At 42.1% G+C, this 11,888-nt stretch overlaps 1 long non-coding RNA gene across 3 annotated transcripts in view; it reads left to right on the forward strand.

Moving 5' to 3' along the window:
* LOC102376605 overlaps positions 1-11,888 on the forward strand; it is a 26,722-nt gene that overhangs the window by 3,688 nt on the left and 11,146 nt on the right. The gene's annotated exons all lie outside the window — the stretch shown is intronic.

An 11,888-nucleotide genomic window follows, 5' to 3' on the forward strand; every position in this document is an offset into this window, starting at 1 on the left:
TCTAACAAAGAATTGTAGAGAAGCGAAAAGATATCCTAAGTAGTACATATTCGATGCTGTTTTTTCTCTGAGTCAACAGGGAAGCTCCTCTACTGGCTTTGTCACTCAGAAACATGACAATTTTAAGTAATTTGTTTTCCCCTTTCTCCCCTCCAGAATTGGTAGGATAAAGAATTCCCCTTCCACATTCAGTGTCACATCAACCTGCAGCCACACACATGCTGCAGGAATGTTTCTTGGCTCTTCTGATAAAAAAAAAATATATTCTTGTATTTCACAGGCAATTTAAAGTGTCTGTGGTTTATATGTACTTGTATTAGTTACATAGACAAAAATGGCAGTTTTTCTGTGATTGAAATTAATGAAAACTCATGTAATCCCAGAAAAAAATTAATGTAGTAGCAATGGAATTGTCTTAGCACTATACTTATCTTAGATGACAGCTCCTTCACTAGGAGCCTACTAGCTACACTAGTTTTCCAAAGATTTTCTAGAGGTCTTCAGAAGGGATGAGTTACATCTCTCCTCATTTATGTAATCTCCTCCCTCAGCATTATACACATTTTCATTGTTCACAGAAGTACTTGTAAGGTCTGCGTACAAAAGAGGAATGGTGTCATGGAGGTGAGTGAGCCCCACTTGTATGAAGCAAGAGGGCCAAGTATACTAAAACTGTCTTTAGGCACTGATCAGGCAATGGGTATAGTCCAGCTCCATATTTGTGACCAGGGTGCTAATTTTTATAGTTTGGAATATTTGGAGGCAATACACAATTTGAAATCCATCATGTTGCAGATGAAAGTAAAAAATAAAATGTGGTTGGTGATTAGCATCAGCTAAAAATGTGGTATAGATTTGATCTTTTATGGGCAAGATTGACTATCTTTTGGTCAATGATAATGTATCATGCAGTGTGATTGGTTTTTGTTTTTACTCAGCAAAACATGTTTTTAATATGATCGGATAGTTGCTGAGGTTTATGTAATTTCTGGTTCTATACCAGCACCTTCCTTACCAATAAATTCTTCATTTTGAATCTTATTAGTGAAAACAAAACTTACAACTAGGTTTATAGATTCTGGTACAAATGTTCTGCTGGCAGAAGCAACACAATTCAATGTAGCTGCATTTGCTTACACTTTGGCCTGTGGTCTCATGACCTGGAATATAAAATATATTAAATTTTCTGGACTGAGGCCTTTTCAAATATACAGACTGTACTTAACTATAACACATGAAGCTTTTGCCTGTCCTTGTAGAGCTTAAAACGTATTTACTGAAGCAAGCAGGTTAAGCAAGGTGAAAAACATTGAGATTTCTCTTTCATAAGAGTCAGAGTACCTGGAGCCGTGATAAAGGAAAGCATTTAAGCACTTCAGCGGGACTTAAACATGTGCTTAAAATTAAGCAGTTTATAAAATGCTCTTCCTGAACACAGATATTTTCCTAAACTCCTGCCCTAAGCAGTTATTTTTGACACAGTTTTATATTCTCCTTAACAAATATCAATATGCTTCTAAGAAGTAATAACATATATAGGTAAATCAACAGTTTTCAAATCCTTGGATTTCAAAGACTAGGGACAGAAATTGGCATCCTCCTTACCACTTCTATCAACAATGCTGTTGTAATCTGTCCCTTAATCTACTCCAATGCACTGTAAAACAGCACATGAGCTACCCAAGCGTGCTTGACTGCACTAAATATAAAAGTGAGGGATTGTAGACAGGAAGATATAACTATAAGTAACAGGATGAGCTGAAGAATGGCAACATTTAGATCATTAGAAAAATGTTTCTAAGAATGGGTGGGATTGTCCTTTCCACTTTGCCCCAAGGGCTGTCCTGTGTGTTGCCACAGACAAGCATGCATTAGGCCTAAATGAGGAGGTCTTTGCATCCTACAGATCCCTTAAATCAGAGCTTACAACTTTCTGTCCAGAGGGTACAAACCCTGTCTCCCCCATGCATTGAGAGAGGAGTCAGTTTCTGAGGAGTAACACAAGGAATTTTCAGTTAGTACAGAACACTCCCATACCAATACATCTCTTCAGCAACACAGGCTATTGTGAGCATATCAGATTTGTTCTCTGCTTTCTATGCAGGCTTCCCATAGAATTTCAAATCAAGGTTTTGGTCCCTATCTTCAAGGTACTCCATAAAATATTAACCAACAGTCCTGGGACAAAAGCCTCAGTCAGTAGGTTTGCTCCTGTGGCACAGCAGAACTCCACACGGTTAATACAAATTAGAGGTGTTTCTGGAGAGGCTAATGTGTGACCTTAGAATGAATCCTAGGAACTAAGGTTCATACACATTCTTGTCCTTTTGCTGCCAGTGCCAGGGACATCTGTTTGATCTTGTTTTTTCCAACATGAATATATATATAGCAACACTGCAAAAAAACTTCTGAAACAAAATTAGTCAGTGCATGTACTCCTCCATCTGGGAAAATATGTGAGAAAAATAACATGCGACAGACGTTGGTTCCATTGCTTAGTACAGTACTAAAACGTGCTCAGACATGGTCATGAGTGTGCTATAAGAACTTACACAGAACAGAGAAGTTAGACTTGACTGACTTTAATCTGCGTATACTCACTTCCGATGAGTTCACACCTATTGATAACACCTACTATCTCAAGGACTATTCTACCGTGACATGCTATGCTTTGCAAGCCTGCATGAAACAGAAGCTATTGTTCTGGTGGGAAATGTCAGCAGCCTGATAACACAACTTGGACTTCTCACTACAGCTAATTAAAACTTCTTTAAAAACTCTTTACATGAAGCTTATATTCACAAGTTTGAACAAATCATGGGGGTTAACTTGTAACAATCCTGAAAGAAAATCTGAAGAAAAATAAAATGTTCACCATTGCTATATAAGAATCTATAGATGAAATTTGATTTGACTTCCTAGAAGAGAAACCATACAGTGCTTCTACTTATATATAATTAAATATTTAAATTAACACATTAAAAGCTAGCCTCCAGGCACTTTGCAGCTGGATCATCCTTCCCTATACTTGAATACATGGAGAAACGCAAACACGTGATACGGGAACCCTTTTCTTCCCACTTGGTTATATCAATTCATGCCTTTCTGGAACATTGAGATTGTATTTAAAATAATGAGTTCATTTGTGGATCTCTTACTGTCAGTAAGAGCTTGGAAAAGGGGAGTAAATTCAGAGAAAAACTACACTATTTGATTAGGAGAGGTCAAGCTATGTAAAAATGTATAGCTTGTCAAAAATTATAAAGATGGGTATAACAAATGTAGATGAGTCCCTGAAGGAGGAAGGAGAGGAAAGTCTGGGTAGCATGCAAGAACTTACATTCCTGGTACACAGGATGGGTACACAGAGTAGGAAAAGTAACAGCACTCCAAATACTGCACTATAGGAGAAGTTTTCTATTTGAGAGAACTATTGCATTGTGGAATGACACCCCTACAACTCCCATCTAGGTCTAGGTCCTGTATAATTTAGGTTCAGAGTGAACAAAAGGCAGAGTCTTCAAAAAAATTATCAAGGCTCACATTTGCGAGAGCCCGGCAGGACAAATTATGCTGAGGGGAAACCAGCACGGGTTCGTAGCAGGTAGACCATGCCTGACTAATCTAGTCTCTTTTTATGACCAGGTTACAAAACGTCTGGACGCAGGAGTAGGGGTTGATGTCGTATACTTAGACTTCAGGAAGGCTTTCGATATGGTATCTGACACCATACTGGTAAACAAGTTAAGAGGCTGTGACTTGGATGACTACACAGTCCGGTGGGTGGCGAATTGGCTAGAGGGTCGCACCCAGAGAGTCGTGGTGGATGGGTCGGTATCGACCTGGAAGGGTGTGGGCAGTGGGGTCCCGCAGGGCTCGGTCCTTGGACCGATACTCTTCAATATCTTCATCAGCGACTTGGACGAGGGAGTGAAGTGTACTCTGTCCAAGTTTGCGGATGACACAAAACTGGGGAGAAGTGGACACGCTGGGGCGCGGGGAACAGCTGCAAGCAGACCTGGATAGGTTGGACAAGTGGGCAGAAAACAACAGAATGCAGTTCAACAAGGAGAAATGCAAAGTGTTGCACCTAGGGAGGAAAAATGTCCAGCATACCTACTGCCTAGGGAATGACCTGCTGGGTGGAACGGAAGCAGGAAGAGATCTTGGCGTCCTAGTCGACTCCAAGATGAACATGAGTTGGCAGTGTGACGAAGCCATCAGAAAAGCTAATGGCACTTTATCGTGCATCAGCAGATGCATGACGAACAGATCCAAAGAGGTGATACTTCCCCTCTATCGGGCGCTGGTCAGACCGCAGTTGGAATACTGCGTGCAGTTTTGGGCGCCGCACTTCAAGAGGGATGTGGATAACCTGGAGAGGGTCCAGAGAAGGGCCACTTGTATGGTTAAGGGCTTGCAGGCCAAGCCCTATGAGGAGAGACTGGGGCACCTGGACCTCTTCAGCATCCGCAAGAGAAGGTTGAGAGGTGACCTTGTGGCTGCCTATAAGTTCATCACGGGGGCACAGAAGGGAATTGGTGAGGTTTTATTCACCAAGGCGCCCCCGGGGGTTACAAGAAATAATGGCCACAAGCTAGCAGAGAGCAGATTTAGACTAGACATTAGGAAGAACTTCTTCACAGTTAGAGTGGCCAAGGTCTGGAACGGGCTCCCAGGGGAGGGGGTGCTCTTCCCTACCCTGGGGGTCTTCAAGAGGAGGTTAGATAGGCATCTAGCTGGGGTCATCTGAACCCAGCCCTCTTTCCTGCCTATGCAGGGGGTCAGACTCGATGATCTATTGAGGTCCCTTCCGAGCCTAGCATCTATGAATCTATGAAAATACTCAGAACAGAGGAGACTACAGGTTTCCCTCGATTTATACAGATTTGATTTATGCGAATTTGCTCTTATGCGATGACCCTTTTTATACCTGAAATTCATTATATGCAAGGTAAATTCACTGTTGTGTGATTGGCATAGGCATGCTCCCCTCTCCCCCAAGCAGGTAAGTGGATCTGTGAGTTTGTAAGGGCACAGCAAAGGGCCATGAGCGGAGGGGAGGGGTAAGGGGAAAAGAAAGGGCCGTGGGGCTGGGGCCCCACTCACCAGAACCCCTGCTGCAGCTGCTCTGGGAGTGGCCAATGTTAGTGACTTGCAGCTGCTAGGCTACACCATGTCCTGAACCTCACAGGGCCCCGCTTTCCCTGGGACACCGTGCTCCGAACCTCCCGGTGCAGCGTAGCCCAGCGGCTGAAAGCAGGCGGCGTCCGCCATTCCCAGAGCTGGAGCAGGGGCGGGCAGCCACCTGCAGCAGAACGAGAGCAGGCTGGGGCTGGTAGCCACTGCAGGCTGGGGCTGGCGGTGGCACCAGGCTCTTCCTGGCACTTAGGGTGGGCTACAACAATGGGAGGGAGGCTGCTGCCACCTCAAAATTCACTGTAGACCCCCACAACCTGCCCTCCCAGCACCGCTGCTAAGCACCAGGAAGAGCCTAGTACCGCCACTGGCCCCAGCCTGCAGTGGCTGCCAGCACCATCCTGCTCTCATCCCGCTGCAGGCTGCTGCCCGCCCCTGTTGCAGCCCTGGGAGTGGCAGATGCCACCTGCTTGCAGCTGTTGGGCTGCACCGCGCCGGGGAGTTTGGGGCACGATGCAGCCCAGTGGCTGCAGGCAGCTGGTGTTGGACGCTCCTGGGACTGCTGCAGCAGGGGCTGCAGTGAGTGGGGAGAAGCAGAGCAGTGTGATGAGTGGGGCTACCGCCCAACCCAAGTGCCGTGAAGAGCTCGGTGCTGCCCCTGCTGCAGCACTGTGTGGGGCAGATGCCGCATGCTTGCAGCCACTGGACTGCGCCATGCACCTCTCTCTGCCTCTTCCCTAGCCCCAGCCTCACTCCCTCCCTCCCTCACTGCTGTGGGAACACATCCCTATCTCTTTCATTGTAAATGGGGTTCACTTTATACAAATTCGATTTATGCGCTGTTCTCTGGGAACACATCTACCGCATAAATCAAGGGAAACCTGTATTCTGCGCTTTCTGGGAAATGGAAGGGGATGATGATTTGTGTGTGTCCAGTCAGGATCAAAGCTTTGTGCATTGTACAGACATCTATAGATATGATCTTTAGCTTATACACCTTAGTATCTTTGATGATATAATATGTCTTGTTCATCTCGGATTTCTATAATTCTGTGTTTTTTTCTCCCATAATGATGTTGCCTTTATGCCTTAACATTTCTCCGTAAGTCCTTTTCTTTTATTCCTTTCTCTCATCCTTGTTTGCTTTCTTTTCCCTTGTCTACTACTGTCATCCAACTTCACATGCCTCATTTTCTTATTATACATCTGAGTTTTAAATACAGATATTACATTTTCACTTGGTGGAACAGACTCAGTGCTAGGTAGCAGCTCTCTTTAAAAGTGTAATTTAAAAAAATGTAATCCAGAAAAGTGACTGGATAAGAATCACATTCTGTTCTATATTTATTATTTTTATTATTCATTCAGTTTGTTTGTCAAGACAATTTTCAGTCATCACTGCCAGAAATCTGAAAATCAAACAAACAAAGCTCTTTACCCCTCTTGAACCATCTATAGTAATAAACACTATGCGATTAGGATTTAGCAAACAGTACATTGGTCTCACATAAAACAGAGAAAAATGCAACCCACTCTTCCATTGATGAGTTGTCTCTGTGGTGCTAGCAGTAGTAAAAACTTGCTTTTGACAGTACAGTAAATATGACTCACAAGCATGCAAATGTCAAATGGGATGAGCATTTTTATGGCCAGTCTCAGTTCAGAAATTTTCACTGTTGGTTTGAGATTTTTTGGCTAAGTTTCACCCCAGGACAACACATGGGATCTGGAATGATTTTGTTTTTGGTGCACCAAGACAACCATATATGCATCATTGTTGTTACTGTAGCACTCAAAAATCCCAGTCAGGATTAAAACCTCATTGTACTTGCCGCTGTGCAGACATGTGGAAAGACACAGCCCCTGCTCTAGAGTTTGTGGTTAAAATGATGAAAGTCCAATAAAGGCTAGTGATACAACATACAACCCAAGGGACTAACATGATCACAGACTTACACAACACGTTAGTTCTGGGTTTGTCTGTCTGTCTTAGTAGAGATTGTTTTGGTTTGGTTTCTGGGGTGTTCAGAATTAAAGGGGCTGGCATAGTAAGGGGTGGGAGTAGTAAAGAAAGCATGATGATGAAGGAGAAGACAAAAGGAGAAGCCTGATTCCCTGCATGGTTTCCACTGAATCCAGGGGGACAGGAGAAAGAGCCGTTAAGGTCCTGGATCTACTCCCATGCCCTCAGACACAGTAAGCTGGTACAGGCCACTTTGGAGAATTATCCCCAAGTACTGTGATTGGTACCACATCAATCATGCCCCCTTGTCTCTATGCAAAGGAACTAAAATAAGCAAGAGCAAGATGTCTTCTAAGGTTTATTTTTAAATAAAAGTTTATAGGTTCATAGATTGTAAGGGGCTGGAAGGGACCTCACAAGATCATTAGTTTTTTCCTAGTGTTAAGCTTGAAATGGTCTTCTAGGAGTTTGTGGCCATTACTTCTGGTGCCCTGGTGACCAGTTGTTCGCCAAGCCCGTGATGTATTCCCCCGATGTTGCGGTAAGCTGTTACCAAGTCCCCTCTCAGCCTTCTCTTTTTTAGGCTGAAGAGGGCCAAGTCCCTCAGCCTTTTCTCATATGGGTTGCCTTGCAAGTCTTTGATCATACAGGTGGCTCTTCTCTAGACTCTCTCAAGCTTTTCCACATCCTTGTTGAAGTGTAGCACCCAGAACTGGACTCAGTACTCCAGCTGTGGCCTTGCTAATGCTGAGTAAAGTAGAAGAATCACTTTGTAGGTTTTGCTTGAGAAAATATATTTACCAAAAACAAAATCATTCTTTTTTGCTTGGTTTTGCTTTGTTCAGAGTTCACACACCACCTTGTGTACTATTTTGCTATGTATGTTAATTAAGTGGAGGAATAAATTTTAAGGGGATGTGTGTGCGTACAGGACCTACTTCAGGTCAGGTCAGGATGTGTGCCCTGAAGCTCAAGGACAATGCCAGGACATATTTTTGGTTGCTAGGAGCTGGGGTGTACCTCTTTGTAGGGAGAGAGAGAGAAAATTCTACCTTAGGGCATGTGGCTTTCCTTGCATGTGTCTGTGAGTAACTGCCTGTAAGAACTTGCCCCAAAGCAATCAAATATAATATATTTCTGAATCATAATTTTATTATATGACTGTCTTTGATTTTCAAGATAATTTAGAATGGTAGTTCATTTAACAGTGCCAAATATCTTCCACAAGCTTGTTCTTTAATGTGCAGCCTTCAGCAACATGAACAAATTTATTTCAGTATAAAGACATTTATAAAGATTTGCTGTCACTTGCTAATTACTTAATGCATTAAGTACAGTAAACTGGAATTAGGAATAATGAATCCTGGAATCATAAGTAAGCTGGAATCATAAGCAGCTTGCAATTTAGAAATTCTCTCTAACCAGGGTGGACTTGATTTAAATCAAATCAATTTAAATCGTGACTTAAATCATGATTTAAATTTTGATTAGTGATTTAATCATTGTTTTCTATAAAAAGTGCATTCTTGTTGTTTGATATAACCTTCATTAAAATATTCCCAAACGGTTTCTTTTACAGCCTGGCCAGCCTGCTGCCAGGATAGGTTTTCCCTTCTACTGTACCATGTGCTCACTAGATCTCAAATCAATGGAGAGGCTATACTCAGAAACGTATCCCTTTAAGGCTTCTGGAATATTCTGCTGAAAATATTTCTCTTTTGTTTCTACTGCCTCTTCCTCCTTGCATTTATCTTCAGACTCCTCCTTCTTGCCCAGATCTACTCCACCCTCAACAATCCTTTAGTCATTTAACTTCTTGAAACTTTGTATTTTTAGAGAAAGGTAATGTCTTGACTGCGTACACAAACTTGCAGCGAGACAATAGGGCTGATGGGTAGGTAATGAAGTCTGTTATCTCTCATCTTCATATACTGCTGTTAACAAGGATGTTATCTCTGGAGACACAAATCCACACTTTGAGAACTGAAACTAAGCATCACAGAGATGCTTAATGGGATCTTCTTGACTGAGCACTGAGTCCCATTGGGTTGAATCTTTACTAATCTATAGAGGAGCCTCTGGGAACCCCATAAGATTGGACCCCTAATACAGTCCATGGCCTGTTGTGATCCATTTATAAAAATTTCTAAAAAGGTTACATAAATATATTGTCTCAAATAGTATATAATTAGAAGTTATAACCCCTATTCCATGATATCTTTAAACTCTAACATATCTTAAATTAAAACTATCTTTACATAGGTTTGTTTTATTTTAAAAAAGCATCGTAACAAAAAAATTGATTAAATAAAAAATCTGATTTAAATTTAAAAATCCAATGTTTTTGATTTTTAAAAAAATAGTTGATTTTTATCCACCTGAGATGTCTCTAACGTGTTTGATTTCCTGAACATTTCTCAGAGAAGTCAAGGTTCCCAGTTAGGTTCTTGTTTCCATGCTAATAAAGCTGATGTCAAATTTCAAAATATAGGAGAAATATTATAGAATCTCAAGGAAGACCAATTTAGGCTCCATATTAGAAAAAACTTCTTCGTAGCCTTTGTCCAGACAGTGGAATAAGCTCCCTCCAGAGGTGGTATAATCACCTACCCTGGAAATCTTCAAGAGGAGACTAGACAGTCACCTTGCTGGGGACACCTGAACCCCAATTATCTTTTCTGCTTGCTGCAGGGGGCTGGACCCAGTGGTCTTCCAAGGTCCCTTCCAGCCTTACAATCTTTGAATCTATGAACCTAAGGTTATAAAGGATCTAATGGTTCATCTAGTCCAACGCTCTTCATAGACACAGATGCAAGATTCATTATACCTAAATCATCCCAGAGAGAAACCTGTCCGGTTTCTTGAAAATATCTAACGAAGAAAATTCCATAACTTCCCTAAACAGCATTGTCCTTTTGTTTTTATAGGTAAGAAGTTTATTTCTGATATTTAATCTAAATCTGCTTTAGCATAGTTTAAAGCCATTGCCTGTTGTCCTGCCTTCAGTGGAGGGAAAAACAATGTTCCTCCATCTTGTTCATGGCAGCCTTTCAAATATTTGAAACTGCTATTACATTTCCTTTTAATATCCTGTTCTCCAAAATAAACATACCTATTTTCTTCAAGCTTTCCTCCTACAGCTTGCATCCAGCTCAAACCAATAATATACTCAATGACTTCTTTAAAATACAGTCATGGAATATGTTCATTTGCCCTAGAGTGAGCCAGTCTCCAAAGATGTTCTACGTTCCATTAACTTCAGTGATAGAAGACCGTGGTCAGCTCACTTTTGAAAATTGGGCCACCAATCCCTGTGCCATCCTATTTCTAAACTGCTAATAGAACCAACATTTTTATACTTGACCCACATAATGTTTTCACATTTACATAGATCTTATTGTTTAAATTATACATGCACAATTACATGCTTAATTTATGTGCACAAATACTGTAATTATATGTGCAATAGTATAGTAGTATAGCATTCAGATAGTTGAATGACAAGTCTCTGATGCATCTTTTCAGATGTGGATGGAATTGCCCAGGTAGCACATTGTGTTAACAACATTCACACACTAGGCACAGAGGTGCCTTCCTCTACTTCTTAGAAATTAGATAATAAATGAAAGATTATTATCTAGCTTTGAAAATCTGACTCACAGAGCTTTTCTCGCAGGATGTTTTGCAAACTACATATAGCCCTGACTCCACAGACTGTACTTCAAAGGTTTTGTACCTGTTCTTCTCAATGTGGTCCTCAGTATCTCTTGGGAGGAATTGGCAGAAGGTTGCTTCTCTGACCCCTTGTTATATTCTATCAGGGTTCCTGCCACCTCTCTTTTTTACCTCTATCTCAGTTTTAATTTCTTGGCTGTATTTCTTCCTTTTTCTTTGTTTCCCTTCCCTGCTGTTTTGCATTTTTTTTTGCTGACTCCTTTCCTCTCTGGAGTACTACCCAAGGCTGAGCTGAATACCATGGAGCAGACTTTGATTGGGAAAACTGGAGCTGCTACCAGAGGCAGAAAACATCAGGGGTCCAGAATGAACAGAGATGAATGGGAAGAAACTTTCAGTAAATTACCTCATTCATTACCTAGGCATCCCAGCAAAATTTGCAACATTTGTAAGGTCCAAGGAAGAGTTGGTGTTTGGCTTCTGACAGTTTTCATTCCCTGACCATGCTGATTCTCTTCTTTGCCCAGTGCATCTCTTTTACTAATCTGGTGTTTTCCCAGCTTATGATGTGCTAGTTTACATAACAGGAAATTTGTTTGCATGAGGACGAGTTTGGATCTGACTATATAAAAAAATCACTTTGCACACCATCAAATTCCAACCATCTCTGGGATGAATGTAGAAATAATTTAACACTGTATAGCTGTATCCTGTAGCCAACTAATTCTGTCAGATGAGGGCCATAATTACTAGGACTGTGCGACGCTTCAGTAGTTGATTTGATTCAGAGGAGATTCGGCCCAATTTGGGGACCGAATCTCTGAATCTGAATCAAATCGGGAGACCAGTTAAAAGCTCTGAATCAATTCAGAAAAGATTCAGAAAAGATTTGGCAATTTGGCCATAGACTGAACAGGCAGCTGACACAGCTGACTCCAGCTGGTAAGTCTGTTGGGGTTGGGAGACGGGGGAGGGAAAGGGCGTGGGGAAAGGAGGGATTGGGTCTGTAGCTGGGACAAGCTGCCCAGCTGGGGCGGGAGGCGCATTACTCGGGGAGGAAGGCGGGGGGATGCAGGCGGGGGAGCACCTGGGGCAGCGGCGCGGGGCCGCC

Source organism: Alligator sinensis, unplaced genomic scaffold (genome assembly GCF_000455745.1).
Source record: "Alligator sinensis unplaced genomic scaffold, ASM45574v1 scaffold123_1, whole genome shotgun sequence".
NCBI classification, from domain to species: domain Eukaryota; kingdom Metazoa; phylum Chordata; order Crocodylia; family Alligatoridae; genus Alligator; species Alligator sinensis.